The sequence below is a fragment of the Arachis stenosperma genome, chromosome 5 (assembly GCF_014773155.1).
Source record: "Arachis stenosperma cultivar V10309 chromosome 5, arast.V10309.gnm1.PFL2, whole genome shotgun sequence".
Lineage (NCBI taxonomy): Eukaryota > Viridiplantae > Streptophyta > Magnoliopsida > Fabales > Fabaceae > Arachis > Arachis stenosperma.
In genome coordinates this window covers 106,025,224-106,041,644 of record NC_080381.1, presented here as the reverse complement: position 1 = coordinate 106,041,644, position 16,421 = coordinate 106,025,224, and the positions used below count along the sequence as shown (strand labels likewise).

Sequence of the window (16,421 nt, the reverse complement as noted above, 5' to 3'; positions counted from 1 at the left end):
TTGATCTTCAAGTTGTTCTTGATGATTTCCTTGCTCTGATCTTTAAATTCTCTTGTCTTGAGTGTTTTGTTGTTTCTCATATGCATTCTCAATTTGTTAGTGTCAATAGTATACAAACTTTTAAGTTTCGTGTCTTGCATGCATTGTTTATTTGATCTTGGTTTCATTTTGATTATTCCTCATCATTAAAAATTCAAAAAAAAATTTAATTTTTGTCTTTTCAAGTCAATAATACAGAGAATTGAAGATTCAGAACATGCAGCAGAGGAATTACACAGAAAAAGCTGGGCGTTCAAAACGCCCAGTGAAGAAGGAAAATTGGCATTTAAACGCCAGCCAGGGTACCTGGCTGGGCGTTTAACGCCCAAAAAGGTAGCATTTTGGGCGTTAAACGCCAGAATGGATACCATTCTGGGCGTTTAACGCCAGGATGATACAAGAGGGAAGATTTTGTTTTTAATTCAAATTTTTTTTCAAGTTTTCATAATTTTTCTAAATCAAATCTTTTTCAAACCATATCTTTTCAATCATATATTTTCAAAATCAATTTCTTTCCATCCTCAAAAATACTTGCCTACAATTAATGATTTGATTCAACATTTCAAGTATGTTGCCTTTTCTGTTAATAAAGGTTTAATGTTTGAATCATATCCTTTAAATTTCTTATTAGCCAAGTCATTAATTTTAGAAATCAAATCTTTTTAAATTTTTTCTCAGTCATATCTTTTCAATCATATTTTTTTAAAACCATAACTCTTCAATCATATCTTCTTAATCACATCTTTTTCCAAATAATTTTCAATCTTTTTGATTTCTAATTTCAAAATCTTTTTCAAAAATCACCTTATTTCTTTCCCAACTTTAATTTTCGAAAATCATTCTTCAATTTTTCAAAATTTCTTCAAAATCTTTTAATTTATTTTCGAAAATTCTTCCCCTCTCCTCACATCCTTCTATTTAAGGACTAACACTCCTCCACTATCAACAATTCGAACTCTATCTCTCTTGATAAGTTCAAATTCTTCTTATTCTACCTCCTCCTTCTATTCTTCTTTTCCTCTGACATCCCAAGGAATCTCTATACTATGACATAGAGGATTCCATATTTTCTTGTTCTCTTCTCTTTCATATGAGCAGGAGCAAAGACAAAAGCATTCTTGTTGAGGCTGACCCTGAACCAGAAAGGACCTTGAAGCAAAAGCTAAGAGAAGCTAAAGTACTACTCTCTGTAGAGGACCTAACAGAAATCTTTAAACAAGAAGAAGACATGGCAGCTGAAAACAACAACAATGCCAACAATGCAAGGAAGATGCTGGGTGACTTTACTGCACCTACTCCCGACTTCTATGGGAGAAGCATCTCTATCCCTGCCATTGGAGCAAACAACTTTGAGCTTAAGCCTCAATTAGTTTCTCTAATGCAACAGAATTGCAAGTTCCATGGACTTCCATTGGAAGATCCTCATTAGTTTTTAGCTGAATTCTTGCAAATCTGTGACACTGTCAAGACCAATGGCGTTGACCCTGAGGTCTACAGACTTATGCTATTCCCTTTTGCTGTAAGAGACAGAGCTAGGATATGGTTGGACTCACAACCTAAAGAAAGCCTAAACTCTTGGGAAAAGCTAGTCAATGCCTTCTTGGCAAAGTTCTTTCCACCTCAAAAATTGAGTAAGCTTAGAGTGGAAGTCCAAACCTTCAGACAGAAGGAAGGTGAATCCCTCTATGAAGTTTGGGAAAGATACAAACAATTGATCAGAAAGTGTCCTTCTGACATGCTTTCTAAATGGAGCATCATAGGTATCTTCTATGATGGTCTGTCTGAACTGTCCAAGATGTCATTGGACAACTCTGCTGGAGGATCTCTTCATCTGAAGAAGACGCCTGCAGAAGCTCAAGAACACATTGAAATGGTTGCAAATAACCAATTCATGTACACTTTTGAAAGGAATCCTGTAAACAATGGGACAAATCAGAAGAAAATAGTTCTTGAGATTGATACTCTGAATGCCATATTGGCTCATAACAAAATATTGACTAAGCAAGTCAATATGATTTCTCAAAGTCTGTCTGGAATGCAAGCTGCACCAGGCAGTACTAAGGACGCTTCATCTGAAAAAGAAGCTTATGATCCTGAGAACTCATCAATGGAGGAGGTGAATTACATGGGAGAACCCTATGGAAACACCTATAATCCTTCATGGAGAAATCATCCAAATCTCTCATGGAAGGATCAACTGAGACCTCAACAAAGTTTCAACAACAATAATGATGGAAGAAACAGGTTTAGCAATGGCAAGCCTTTTCCATCATCTTCTCAGCAACAGACAGAGAATTCTAAGCAGAGCCACTCTGACTTAGCAACCATGGTCTCTGATCTAATCAAAACCACTCAACATTTTATGACTGAAACAGGGTCTGCCATTAGAAACTTGGAGGCACAAGTGGGTCAGCTGAGTAAGAAAGTTACTGAACTCCCTCCTAGTACTCTTCCAAGCAATACAGAAGAGAATCCAAAAGGAGAGTGTAAGGCCATCAACATGACCGAATTTGGAGAGAAGGAAGAGGCAGTGATCGCCACTGAGGAAGACCTCAATGGACGTCCACTGGCCTCCAATGAGTTCCCTAATAAGGAACCATGGGAATCTGAGGCTCACACTGAGACCATAGAGATTCCATTGGATTTACTTCTACCATTCATGAGCTCTGATGAGTATTCTTCCTCTGAAGAGGACGAAGATGTCACTGAAGAGCAAGTTGCTAAGTACCTTGGATCAATCATGAAGCTAAATGACAAGTTATTTGGTAATGAGACATGGGAGGACGAACCCCCTTTGCTCACTAAAGAACTGGATGACTTGACTAAGCAGAGATTACCTCAAAAGAGACAGGACCCTGGGAAGTTCTCAATACCTTGCACATTAGGCACCATGACCTTCGAGAAGGCTCTGTGTGACCTAGGGTCAAGCATAAACCTCATGCTTCTCTCTGTAATGGAGAAGCTAGGGATCTTTGAGTTACAAGCTGCAAGAATCTCACTAGAGATGGCAGACAATTCAAGAAAACAAGCTTATGGACTTGTAGAAGATGTTCTGGTAAAGATTGAAGACCATTACATCCCTGCTGATTTTATAGTCCTAGAGACTGGGAAGTGCATGGATGAATCCATCATCCTTGGCAGACCCTTCCTAGCCACAGCAAAGGCTGTGATTGATGTTGACAGAGGAGAATTGATCATTCAAGTGAATGAAGAATCCTTTGTGTTTAAGGCTCAAGGATATCCCTCTATAACCATGGAGAGGAAGCATGAAGAGCTTCTCTCAAAACAGAGTCAAACAGAGCCCCCACAGTCAAACCCTAAGTTTGGTGTTTGGAGGCCACAACTAAATTCTATGTTTGGTGTTGAACCCCCACATTCAAACTCTAATTTTGGTGTTGGGAGGTTCCAACATTACTCTGAACATCTGTGAGGCTCCATGAGGGCCCACTGTCAAGCTACTGACATTAAAGAAGCGCTTGTTGGGAGGCAACCCAATGTTATATTTATCTATTTTCCATTGTTATTTTATGTTTTCTATAGGTTGATGATCATGTGAAGTCACAAAAACAATTGAAAAAGCAAAAACAGAATGAAAAACAGAATGAAAAATAGCACACCTTGGAGGAAAAACTTGCTGGCGTTTAAACGCCAGTAAGGACAGCAAATGGGCGTTTAACGCCCAGTTTGGCACCATTCTGGGCGTTTAACGCCAGAAAGAGGCACCAGACTAGCGTTTAACACCAGGAATGGGCAAGAAACTGGCGTTTAACGCCAGAAAAGGGCAGCAGCCCGGTGTTTAATGCCAGGATTGGCAGAAAGGGCATTTTGCACACCACTTGGTGCAGGGATGAGCTATCCTTGACACCTCAGGATCTGTGGACCCCACAGGATCCCCACCTACCCACCACTCTCTCTCTTCTTCACCCATTCACCAATCACCTCAATACCTCTTCCCCAAAAAAAACCCTTCGCCTATCAAATCCCACCATTTTCTTCACCACTCACATCCATGCTTCATAAAACCCCACCATCCAAATTCATACCACTTTACCTCCCAAACCCACCCATAATGGCCGAACCCTACCCCTCTCTCCACCCCTATATAAACCCTTCTTCACTCCTTCATTTTCACACAACCTAAACACTACTTCTCCCCCTCAGCCGAACCACAAAAGCCCCCTCCATCTCCTCTATTTCTTCTTCTTCTACTCTTTTCTTTTCTCTTTTGCTTAAGGACGAGCAAACCTTCTAAGTTTGGTGTGGTAAAAGTGTTGCTTTTTGTTTTTCCATAACCATTTATGGCACCTAAGGCCGGAGAAACCTCTAGAAAGAGGAAAGGGAAGGCAAAAGCTTCCACCTCCGAGTCATGGGAGATGGAGAGATTCATCTCAAGGGTGCATCAAGACCACTTCTATGAAGTTGTGACCATGAAGAAGGTGATCCCCGTGGTCCCTCTCAAACACAAAAAGAGTGAATATCCGGAGATCCGACATAAGATCCAAAGAAGAGGTTGGGAAGTTCTTACCAACCCCATTCAACAAGTCGGAATCTTAATGGTTCAAGAGTTCTATGCCAATGCATGGATCACCAAGAACCATGATCAAATTGTGAACCTGGACCCAAAGAATTGGCTTACAATGGTTCGGGGGAAATGCTTTGATTTTAGTCCGGAAAATGTAAGGTTGGCATTCAACTTGCCCATGATGCAATGAGATGAACACCCCTACACTAGAAGGGTCAACTTTGATCAAAGGTTGGACCAAGTCCTCATAGACATTTGTGAAGAGGGTGCTCAATGGAAGAGAGATTCAAGAGGGAAACCGGTTCAACTGAGAAGGCATGACCTCAAGCCCATGGCTAGGGGATGGTTGGAGTTTATCCAACTCTCAATCATTCCCACTAGCAACCGGTCCGAAGCTACTATAGACCGGGCTATCATGATTCATAGCATCATGATTGGAGAGGAAGTAGAAGTTCATGAGGTTATATCCCAAGAACTTTATAAGGTGGCGGACAAGTCCTATACCTTGGCAAGGTTAGCCTTCCCTCATCTCATTTATCACCTCTGTAATTCAGTTGGAATTAACAAAGAGGGAGACATCCTCATTAATGAGGACAAGCCCATCACTAAGAAGTGGAAGGAGCAAACAAGAGATCCCACTCATGGACATGAGAAAATTCCTCATCATGAAATCCCTGAGATGCCTCAAGGGATGCACTTTCCTCCACAAAACTATTGGGAGCAAATCAACACCTCCCTAGGAGAATTGAGTTCCAACATGGGACAACTAAGGGTGGAGCACCAAGAACATTCCATCCTCCTCCATGAAATTAGAGAAGATCAAAGAATCATGAGAGAGGAGCAACAAAGGCAAGGAAGAGACACTGAGGAGCTCAAGCACTCCATAAGATCTTCAAGAGGAAGAACAAGCCGCCATCACTAAGGTGGACCCGTTCTTTAATCTCCTTGTTCTTTATTTTTTTGTTTTTCGAAAATTATGCTTTATGTTTTATTTATGTTTGTGTCTTATGATCATTAGTGTCTTAGTGTCTATACCTTAAAGTTATGAATGTCCTATGAATCCATCACCTTTCTTAAATGAAAAATGTTCTTAATTGAAAAAGAGAAGAATTGCATGAATTTCGAATTTTATAACAGATTAATTATTTTGATGTGGTGGCAATACTTTTGATTTCTGAATGTATGCTTGAACAATGCATATGTCTTTTGAATTTGTTGTTCATGAATGTTAAAATTGTTGGCTCTTGAAAGAATGATGAAAAAGGAGACATGTTACTGAGGATCTAAGAAAATCATAAAAATGGTTCTTGAAGCAAGAAAAAGCAGTGAATTCAAAAAAAAAAATAAGAGAGCAAGCAGAAAAAGCCAATAGCCCTTTAAACCAAAAGGCAAGGATAATAAAAAAGATCCAAGGCTTTGAGCATCAGTGGATAGGAGGGCCTACAGGAATAACATCCTAGCCTAAGCGGCTAAACCAAGCTGTTCCTAACCATGTGCTTGTGGCGTGAAGGTGTCAAGTGAAAACTTGAGACTGAGCGGTTAAAGTCGTGATCCAAAGTAAAAAGAGTGTGCTTAAGAACCCTGGACACCTCTAATTGGGGACTCTAGCAAAGCTGAGTCACAATCTGAAAAGGTTCACCCAGTTATGTGTCTGTGGCATGGATGTATCCGGTGGTAATACTGGAAAACAGAGTGCTTTTGGCAACGGCCAAGACTCATAAAGTAGTTGTGTTCAAGAATCATCATACTTAACTAGGAGAATCAATAACACTATCCGGATTCTGAGTTCCTATAGAAGCCAATCATTTTGAACTTCAAAGGATAAAGTGAGATGCCAAACTTGTTCAGAGGCAAAAAGCTAAAAGCCCCGCTCATCTAATTAATACTGATCTTCATAGATGTTTTTGGAATTCATTGTATATTCTCTTCTTTTTATACTATTTGATTTTCAGTTGCTTGGGGACAAGCAACAATTTAAGTTTGGTGTTGTGATGAGCGGATAATTTATACGCTTTTTGGCATTGTTTTTAGTTTGCTTTTAGTATGTTTTAGTATGTTTTGATTATATTTTTATTAGTTTTTATTTAAAATTCACTTTTCTGGACTTTACTATGAGTTTGTGTGTTTTTATGTGATTTCAGGTATTTTCTGGCTGAAATTGAGGGACCTGAGCAAAAATCTGATTCAGAGGCTGAAAAGGGCTACAGATGCTGTTGGATTCTGGCCTCCCTACACTCGAAGTGGATTTTCTGAAGCTACAGAAGCCCAATTGGCGGGCTCTCAACTGCGTTGGAACGTAGATATCCAGGGCTTTCCAGCAATATATAATAGTCCATACTTTGCCCGAGATTTGATGGCCCAAACAGGTGTTCCAAGTCAGCTTCAGAATTCCCGGTGTTAAACGCTGAAACTGGCACAAAAGTGGGAGTTAAACGCACAAACTGGCATAAAAGCTGGCGTTTAACTCCAAGAAAAGTCTCTACATATGGAAGCTTCAATGCTCAGCCCAAGCACACACCAAGTGGGCCCAGAAGTAGATTTTTACGTCATTTACTCATTTCTGTAAATCCTAGGCTACTAGTTCTCTATAAATAGGACCTTTTGCTATTGTATTTGGGAGGATCTTTCAATCTTCGGATCATCTTTTGATCATGTTTTTATGATTGAACCCTCTTTGGGAGGCTGGCCATTCGGCCATGCCTAGACCTTGTTCTTATGTATTTTCAACAGTAGAGTTTCTACACACCATAGATTAAGGTGTGGAGCTTTGTTGTACCTCGAGTATTAATGCAATTACTATTGTTCTTCTATTCAATTCAGCTTATTCTTGTTCTAAGATATCACTTGTTCCTCAACTTGATGAATGTAATGACCCGTGACACTCATCATCATTCTCACCTATGAACGTGTGCCTGACAACCACCTCCGTTCTACCTTAGATTTAGTGGATATCTCTTGGATTCCTTAATCAGAATCTTCGTGGTATAAGCTAGAATCCATTAGCGGCCATTCTTGAGAATCCGGAAGGTCTAAACCTTGTCTGTGGTATTCTGAGTAGGATTCAGGGATTGAATGACTGTGACGGGCTTCAAACTCGCGATTGTGGGGCGTTAGTGACAAACGCAAAAGAGTCACTGGATTCTATTCCGACATGATCGAGAACCAACAGATGAATAGCCGTTCTGTGACAGAGTGCGTTGAACATTTTCACTGAGAGGACGGGACTGTAGCCATTGACAACAGTGATGCCCAACATACAGCTTGCCATGGAAAGGAGTAAGAAGGATTGGATGAAAACAGTAGGAAAGCAGAGAGACGGAAGGGACAAAGCATCTCCATACGCTTATCTGAAATTCTCACCAATGAATTACATAAGTATCTCTATCTTTATTTTATGTTTTATTCATCTTTTAATTATTAATCCTCCATAACCATTTGAATCTGCCTGACTGAGATTTACAAGACGACCATAGCTTGCTTCATACCAACAATCTTTGTGGGATCGACCCTTACTCGCGTAAGGTTTATTACTTGGACGACCCAGTGCACTTGCTGGTTAGTTGTGCAAAGTTGTGATAAAGAGTTGTGATTGCAATTGAGCGTACCATGTTGATAGCGCTATTGATGATCACAATTGCGTGATCCAGCTCTCATGAGTAGATTTGATAACTGCACACATTTTTTGAAGCATATATTTGACTCCTAATTTTGGTGTGCCTAAAGGCACTTCTAAAACAGCTTTTCAAGCATGATTGATCATAGAACCATTCAAGGATGTATACTTGTTCATTCTGTTTAAGTTTATAGCCAAACATTAAGTTTGGTGTTTATATATGCTATGAATTTTAAGAAAATCACTTTTACTCAAAGGCTCAAATTCATGAACAGAGAGACCATACTTTGCATCATTTTATGAATTTAAGGTAGTAAGATAGAAAATAAAATGTTTCTTGCAATGAATATACCAATTATGACTGATACTCGTTGAGTTTTATATGGATTGCTTAGTAGAGAACAAGTTTGGTGTTCACTAAATTTCTGTTCAATGACTAAGAAGCATAGTTGATTATTCATAAATAAGGAACAAATAGAATTTTATTTTTTTCTTTATTACCATTCACTCAACAACCACCACCGTGTTGAATTTGAAGTTTAAGCTTACTATTGCCTTGATTCACATGGATAGGAATAAAGAAGATTGAGAAGGAAACAAAGGAAGGGATGCATGCACGGTTGTCACAAGGAGTCACATGTGCCTAGGGAATAGTGTTCTTTTGAAAAAAATCTGCATGGAATCAGCACCTTGGAGGCCGAACTACATGTGCCCAATGAGGGAGCAATCCATGTCTTCAACCATCCCCACATGCACACCGTCCATTTCATGGATCTTCAACAATGATTTGCTCAATCTTCACCCTTCCTTGCAACTTAGCCGAGCCCTCCAACCTCTTGTTTTGTTTTAAGAAGTCACATCTCTTCTATAAATTGGCAACAACACTCTTAAGCCACATACCTCTACTCCATTCATACATTCCTGCCAAACACATTATAGCCACCCTTTCTTAACCAAAGATATCACACAGCACCTTATTTCCCATTTCTTTCATAACAAAACCGTGCCTAAGCTCATCATTTCTTGTTCCTTCTTTCCTAATTCATGGCTTCATCAAGTTCTAAGAGAAGGAAAGGAAAGGAACCAGCCATAGCCGAACCACCAACCTATGATACTAAGAGGTTTAAATCTTAATTTCATGAATCAAGATATCACAGGTTGATAGAATCAAAAAAAGTCATTCCAGAGATGGGGTTCAAATTGAAAGAGGGAGAATATCCCATAATGAGAAGGATAACTAAAGAGAGAAGATGGGAACTTTTGTGTGAGCCCCTCACAGACATCAGTGCAATCATGATAAGGGAGTTCTATGCAAATGTTGTGAGGACAAGCAAAGAAAACCCTCCCTATAAGAGCTATGTTAGGGGGGTTGAGGTGGATTTCAGCCCATCATCCATCATGAGAGTCCTACAGATGAGAGTGATAACCAATGGAGAACCCAGCTTTAATGAAAGACTGGAGGGTGAGAATGACCCTGATGAGATATTAAATGGGTTATGCCTCGAAGGTAAGGACTGGGAAAGGGACTCAGAGGGAGCCCCAAGCCACTTGAAGAGAATGGATCTCATACCCGAAGCCAAGGGTTGGTATGAAATAGTGAGAAGATACATCCTCCCTACTGCAAATACATCTGAAGTCACAATCAAGAGAGCAATTCTGACATATTGCATCCTGAGGGGAGGAGAAATCAACATACCACAGATCATAGCAGATAGCATTCAAGAGATGGCTGAGGATACTAGCAAATCAAGTAGGCTTGGTCACCCAAGCACTATTCTGAGGTTGTGCAAAAGAGCAGGGGTACTCTTTGAGGATGAAGATACAAAGAAGGTAAAAGGAACCAGAGGAACCACCAAGCAGAGAATGGATAGTGTTGCTGACACCCAAGAAGAGAGAAGAGATCTAGGAAGGAGAAGGAGACCACAAGTGGAGGGAGAGCAAGCTTCTGGTGCAATGGACTTGAGCCAAATACAAAGAGCCATTGAAGAAATGTCTCAACACTATATGAGAGCATAGGAGCAACAACAGGAGCACTACTTGAGGCAACAAGAACAATACATGAAGGCCTAAGAGCAACAAGAGCATTGGCAGCAACAAATGATGGAGAAGCAAGAAAGCTTCCAACTCAAGAGGTTGGAGCAACAAAGAAAGTTTCAAGCAAGAATATTGGAGGGGCAAAGGGAACAATCCACAAACTTTCAAGAATCATTTAATAGATTGTCCTTACACCAAGCCAAGTATGGGGAGTACACTCAAAATCTCTATCAATGGAAGAATATATATCATACTGTTGGAGAGCATAGAAACTTGGACAAAATGGAGTGTGATATAGAAACTCAAGCAAAGTTGGACTATGTAGTCCATAGCATGCCAATATTGAACCAACAGATCAAGCCATTTGAGCAATGCCAAGAGTTGATAGACCATCAGAGAGCAAAAGCCAACAAAAATATAGCACACATGCAACGAGGATTGGAGGAGGCTGGACTCTCGGGTCAAGTAGACCACATTTGGGATCGTAGGTGCCTTGTTGAAGAACCCCAAGAAGCACACAAGAAGAGGAAAAAGAAGGGAGAATCCAGCAAGGGATAAGAGCATAATAACTAGAGGTGGTGGAGTTTCTTTCATGTTTTTAGTTAAATAAGGATGATGCATATCTGAAACATGATATGCCTCTAAATATTGTATGTTCTGCACTTTCATGTTTTAGTAGATTTCTTATTAGGATCTGCATAATGCTTGTCTTTATTTTCACATGCTTAAAATCATGTCTTGTTTCCCATTTGCATCAATAAGAGAAAATGTTTTGGAATAGAAAGTGATTGTCCAATGTGGTAGGAATTAGAATGAAGTTTAGTGGTCGTAATTGCTTGATTTGATGACAAGCTCAATAATAAAAGTTGTATAATAGAGTGTTCTTTGTAGTGTGAACTTAGTTGTTGCTATAAAACCTGTCATTAATGAACATCCCTGAAAAATGAAGAAAAGTAAGAAAGAAAAGAAAAGAAAAGCCAAGAATTGGCAATGAAATAAATAATAAGGCTAGACACCAATAGCTTGGACCTTAGGACATATGCCTGTGGTGCTTCGTGTACTAGGATATGCTTGGACAATTAGGTTCTAAGAAGTCTTTTAAAACTTGGTAACTTGGATTAAATAATCCGGGATTACCAACCGAAAGTCCATTATCAAGAGCAACCTAGCTACAAAGCATTTAGTAACCCAAAGAGGTGTGTTGGGCATCAATGTTCCTAAGAAGATTTGTGAGCCAAGTGTCTGTAGTGAAGAAGTGTTGAGAAAGATTGAACCAAAGGTTACTATAACACATGACACTAAGCTATCATTGAGTAATAAACTTTCTAAGCAAAAGAAAGAAAGAAAAAGCTAACAGGGATCAATAAAAGAGCAAGGTAATATAGTAGCAACTCTAGTGAATCCTAAAAAGGACATTTCTTATCTATCAGCAAAGAATAAGTGAGCTGCATCTTGTTTACATAAAACCCCATGAATCAAATTCAATTACCTGCTAAATAAGGACATATATGCTTCTCTATTTCATTTCATTTCTTCTCATGTTTAGTGCTTGCTTGGGAACAAGCAAGTTTTAAGTTTGGTGTTGTGATCACAAGTCATCTTATGCTAGTTTTACAAGCATTTTTCATTAGTTTAATTAGGTTTTATGCACTTTCTTGCACAATAAGTAAGTAATTGGAGTGGATTCTCATGATTATTTTGAATCAACCAAACATCATTTATTTTACACAAAATCATAGCTTTTATGCTAGAATTAATTGATTTTATAAATGATGCAAAGATCTAGTGATTTTGGTGGAGCTTTGATTAGTTGTTTGGTTGCTTGTAGGTGAAGAAATGATGAAGAAAAGAAAGAACCGGAAAAGCGTTGCATTACCAAAGCGTGGCGATTCATTAAGGCAACGCTAAGCTAGGGAGGACAAGACTAGCGCCCAACCAAGGGAGCGTGGCGTGCAAAGGAGTGAACGCTGAAGCACTGGGCGCGCATCAAGACAGCACAACAAGAAGCCTAGTTCGATAAATTGAACGTAGAGTTCAAAACAATGAACGTTTTCGGCTTATGGAAGCAAGGGAACAATGCGCATCAAAGGCAACACAAGGCTAGCGTTTGAAGTAGTGAACTTAGCGTTCACTTTTGTGAACTTCTTCGTGCCTTTCACCAAGGAACGAAACTCGCGCACCAAGACATGCCAAGAAGTAGCGTTCAAAAGTTTGAACGCCAAGTTCACCCTTGTGAACTTTATCGCGCTCGAAGAGGGAACCAACGCACTAAAGGGAGCGCGCATCAAAATTCACCAAATATGCGCTGGCCAAGGTTCGAAAAGGGAGCATGCACCAAAGAGCGTAGCGCTCAATCAAGGAAGCGCAGCGCTCAAATGAAGTAACGCTAAGGCAAACAAGGCACGCACCAAGACAAAAGTAGTAGCGCTCATGTTTCGAGCGCAGCGTTCACTTTGTGAGCGCTAGTGATGCCATGACACGGACGAGGTGCCAAGGATAGTGAACGCAACATTCACTCATGCAACGGAGCGCTCTACTGGAGCATGCCCCAACCCATTTTTCAAACAAGTGCCTCCTGACCCACGCAATCAAATGCCATCTTGGATCCACTTCTTCACCAATTTGAAAAGCCCATTCCACGTCTTAAAGACCAAAATAGAAAGTGTATAAATAGGAATTAGTTTGATTTGAGAAGGACCTTTATCTCATTTTAGTTTTTCACTTTTAATTTTCATTTGTTTTGAATTTTGGAATTGGGATTAGATCTAGTTTGCTTTCTATTTTCATTTTCTTTCTTCTGAAACTTCTACTTTTTGTTTTGGGTTTTTGAATTCAAATTGAAGAAATCCATTGAATTTTTTGATCTGAGGATCATATTTGCTTTCCTTTCATTTATTTCTAAGAATTGGAGAATTGGATCATGATCTTCTCTACTGTTTTCATTTTCATTTCTTCTGTAATTTCTTTTCTGTTTGGTCAAGGGAGTGATTGAGATCTAGATCTGCTTTCTGATCTCATTGCTCTTCTTCGATCTTCAATTTCTCTTTTAGAATTTCATAATTAAGCTGAGTTTTCTTGCTGTTTGTTCCTTCAAGCAATTTTTCATTTCTGTTTTGCTACTGAGCTGAATCTCTCCATCTCTTAGTTCTCTAATTTACTTCAACTTACATTTTCTAGTTAAATTATGAATCCCAATACCCAAATCCCTTTAATTCTTCAAGCAAATTTACATTTCCTGGCAATTTAGATTCAGCAATTTACATTTCTTGCACTTTAAGTTTCAGTCATTTATATTTCTTGCAATTTAAGTTTCAGCTCTTTTACTTTCTTGCACCTTAAGTTTCTGCAATTTTACTTCTTCTGCACTTTAGTTTTCAGCCAATGTACATTCTGCACTTTAGTATTCTTGCAATTTCACTTCTGTTGATCAAAAGCACTCAAATCATCAAATATTTGCTTAACTAAATTCATCACCTAGCTAAAATTGCTCAATCCATCAATCCCTGTGGGATCGACCTCACTCTTGTGAGTTATTATTACTTGATGCGACCCCGTACACTTGCCGGTGAGTTTGTGTGGAATCATTTTTCACCCATCACCTCCCAACAAGTGCTTCTTTAACGTCACTAGCTTGACGGTTAGCTGATTATGGAGATTGATATGGGCTCAAAATTTTTTGCCCCTTACAGTGAACTTTCTTCCTATCTTTTCATGGATGAGCTCCACATGCTCTAGAGACAAGATATGACTCACTGTATGTGGTATGACTGGTTTCTGGGTGAAGACAACTCTCATGCCAGGTGAGAGGCCTTTAGTGGGGATCTTTTTGTCCCTCCAACCTTTAAGTACTTTCTTCTTAGTACCTTTGTTCTTAGTGCTTGTTGATGGCTGCCCAACACCAAACTTAGAATTGGTGTTTGGGGACTTAGTAAAGCTCTGCACTGAAAGAGATGGTTGGAACACTAAGTGTTGCACAGTTATCTCTCTTTTCTCATAGGGAGAGTTGGGGTGAGGCATCTTGAACAAGATGTGCTTCTTCCTTAGTTGTAAAATCAGTTCTCCCTTTGCTACATCAATGATAACATTGGTAGTGGCTAGGAAAGGTCTTCCAAAGATAATAGACTCATCCTCATCTTCTCCAATATCTAAGATTATGAAGTTTGCAGGGATGTAAAGGTCTTCAACCTTCACCAAGACATCCTCTACTAGGCCATATGCACTTTTCATTGACTTGTCTGCCATCTCTAGTGAGATATTTGCAACTTGTACCTCAAAGATTTACAACTTCTCCATCACAGAGAGTGGCACGAGGTTTATACTTGACCCTAGGTCACACAGAGCCTTCTCAAAGGTCATGGTGCCTATGGTGCAAGGAATTAAGAAGCATTTGGGATCCGGAAGCTTTTGAGGTAGCTTCTGCTTAACCAAAGCGTTGAGTTCTTTGGTAAGCACTGGAGGATCTTCCTTCAATGTCTTTACTCCAAATAACTTGGCCTTTAGCTTCGTGAGAGCTCCTAGGTACCGAGCAACTTGCTCTTCCCTAGTTTTCTCATTCTCATCAGAGGATGAGTATTCATCAGAACTCATGCATTGCAAGAGTGGATGCAAGGGGACCTCTATGGTCTCTACATGAGCTTTGGCTTCCTTTAATTCTTGGATAGGGACTTCATTAGTGGGTGTTGAATACTCAGTAGGAATACCCTTACTGGTGTTCAACTCCATCTCTCGTGGCTTTTTGGGTATTGAACGCGTAGTGGGTACATCTTCACTAGTGTTAAATGCCAGGTTTTCTGCCAATTTAAGCGTTGAACACCCACCTCCTTACTGGCGTTCAACGCTAACTCTTGTGCCAGTTTGGGTGTTGAACGCCTAGTAAGGTCTTCTTTACTAGCGTTCAACGCCTTTAAAGGTGTAGCATTAGGCATTAAATGCCAAGTAAGGACTTCCTTACTGGCGTTTAATGCCAAGAATGGCATATCATTGGGCGTTGAACGCCCATTAGGGATCTCATCATTAGCGTTCAACGCCATATTACTCCCTTCAGATTCGACCTTAGCTTCAATAGTGATGACCTTGCACTCTTTTTCTTGGGTTTACATCAATGTTACTAGGAAGAGTGTTAGGAAGACTATCAGGGATTCTCTTGCTCAGTTGACCAACTTGTACCACCAAATTTCTGATGGAAGATATTGTTTCAGTTATATAACTAGCAGTGGTCTTAGAGAGATTGGAGACTATAGTGACTAAGTCAGAAAGGCTCCGCCTAGGAGTCTTCATATGTTCCTAAGAAGATGGGAATGGTGTCCTGTTGTTGAACCTATTTTGGGTTCTTCCACCTTGATTATTATTGAAGCCTTGCTGAGGCTTTTGTTGATCCTTTCATGAAAGGTTAGGATGATTCCACTATGATGGATTGTAGGTGTTTCCATAGGGTTCTCCCATGTAATTCACTTCCTCCATCATGGGTTGCTCATGATCATAAGCTTCTACTTCAGAGGAAGCTTCTTGGGTGCTGCCAGTTGCAGTTTACATTCCAGTCAAATGCTGAGAGATCATATTGACCTGTTGGGTCAAGATCTTGTTCTGAGTCAATATGGCATTCAGAGTGTCTACTTCAAGAACTCCTTTCTTCTGAGCTGCCCCATTGTTCACAGGGTTTCTCTTAGAGGTGTACATGAATTGGTTGTTTGTAACCATCTTAATAAGTTCTTTTGCCTCTTCAGGCATTTTCTTCAAGTGGAGCGATCCACCTGTAGAGTTGTCCAATGATATTTTAGACATCTCAGACAAACCATCATAGAATATACCTAGGATAGACCATTATGATAGCATGTCATGCGGACATCTCCTGATCAGTTGCTTGTATCTTTCCCAGGCATCATAGAGGGATTCACCTTCTTTTTGTCTGAAGGTTTGAAATTCCACTCTAACTTTGCTCATCTTCTGAGGTGGAAAGAACTTGGCCAAGAAAGTATTGACCAATTTTTCCCAAGAGTCTAGGCTTTCTTTAGGTTGAGAGTCCAACCATATCCTAACTCTGTCTCTAACCGCAAATGGAAAGAGCATAAGTCTGTAGACCTCAGGATCCACTCCATTGATCTTAATAGTGTCATCGATTTGCAAGAATTCAGATAAGAATTGATGTGGATCTTCCAGTGGAAGTCCATGGAACTTGCAATTTTGTTGCATAAGAGAGACTAACTAGGGCTTAAG

The 16,421-nt window shown here is 39.8% G+C and overlaps 1 non-coding gene across 1 annotated transcript; it reads left to right on the top strand.

Moving 5' to 3' along the window:
• The first annotated feature begins 16,033 nt into the window (after positions 1-16,033).
• Positions 16,034-16,142, top strand: LOC130983547 (small nucleolar RNA R71). Its single transcript, XR_009087532.1, has one exon. It is a non-coding gene; the product is annotated as a small nucleolar RNA R71 (small nucleolar RNA).
• The last annotated feature ends 279 nt before the right edge of the window (positions 16,143-16,421 follow it).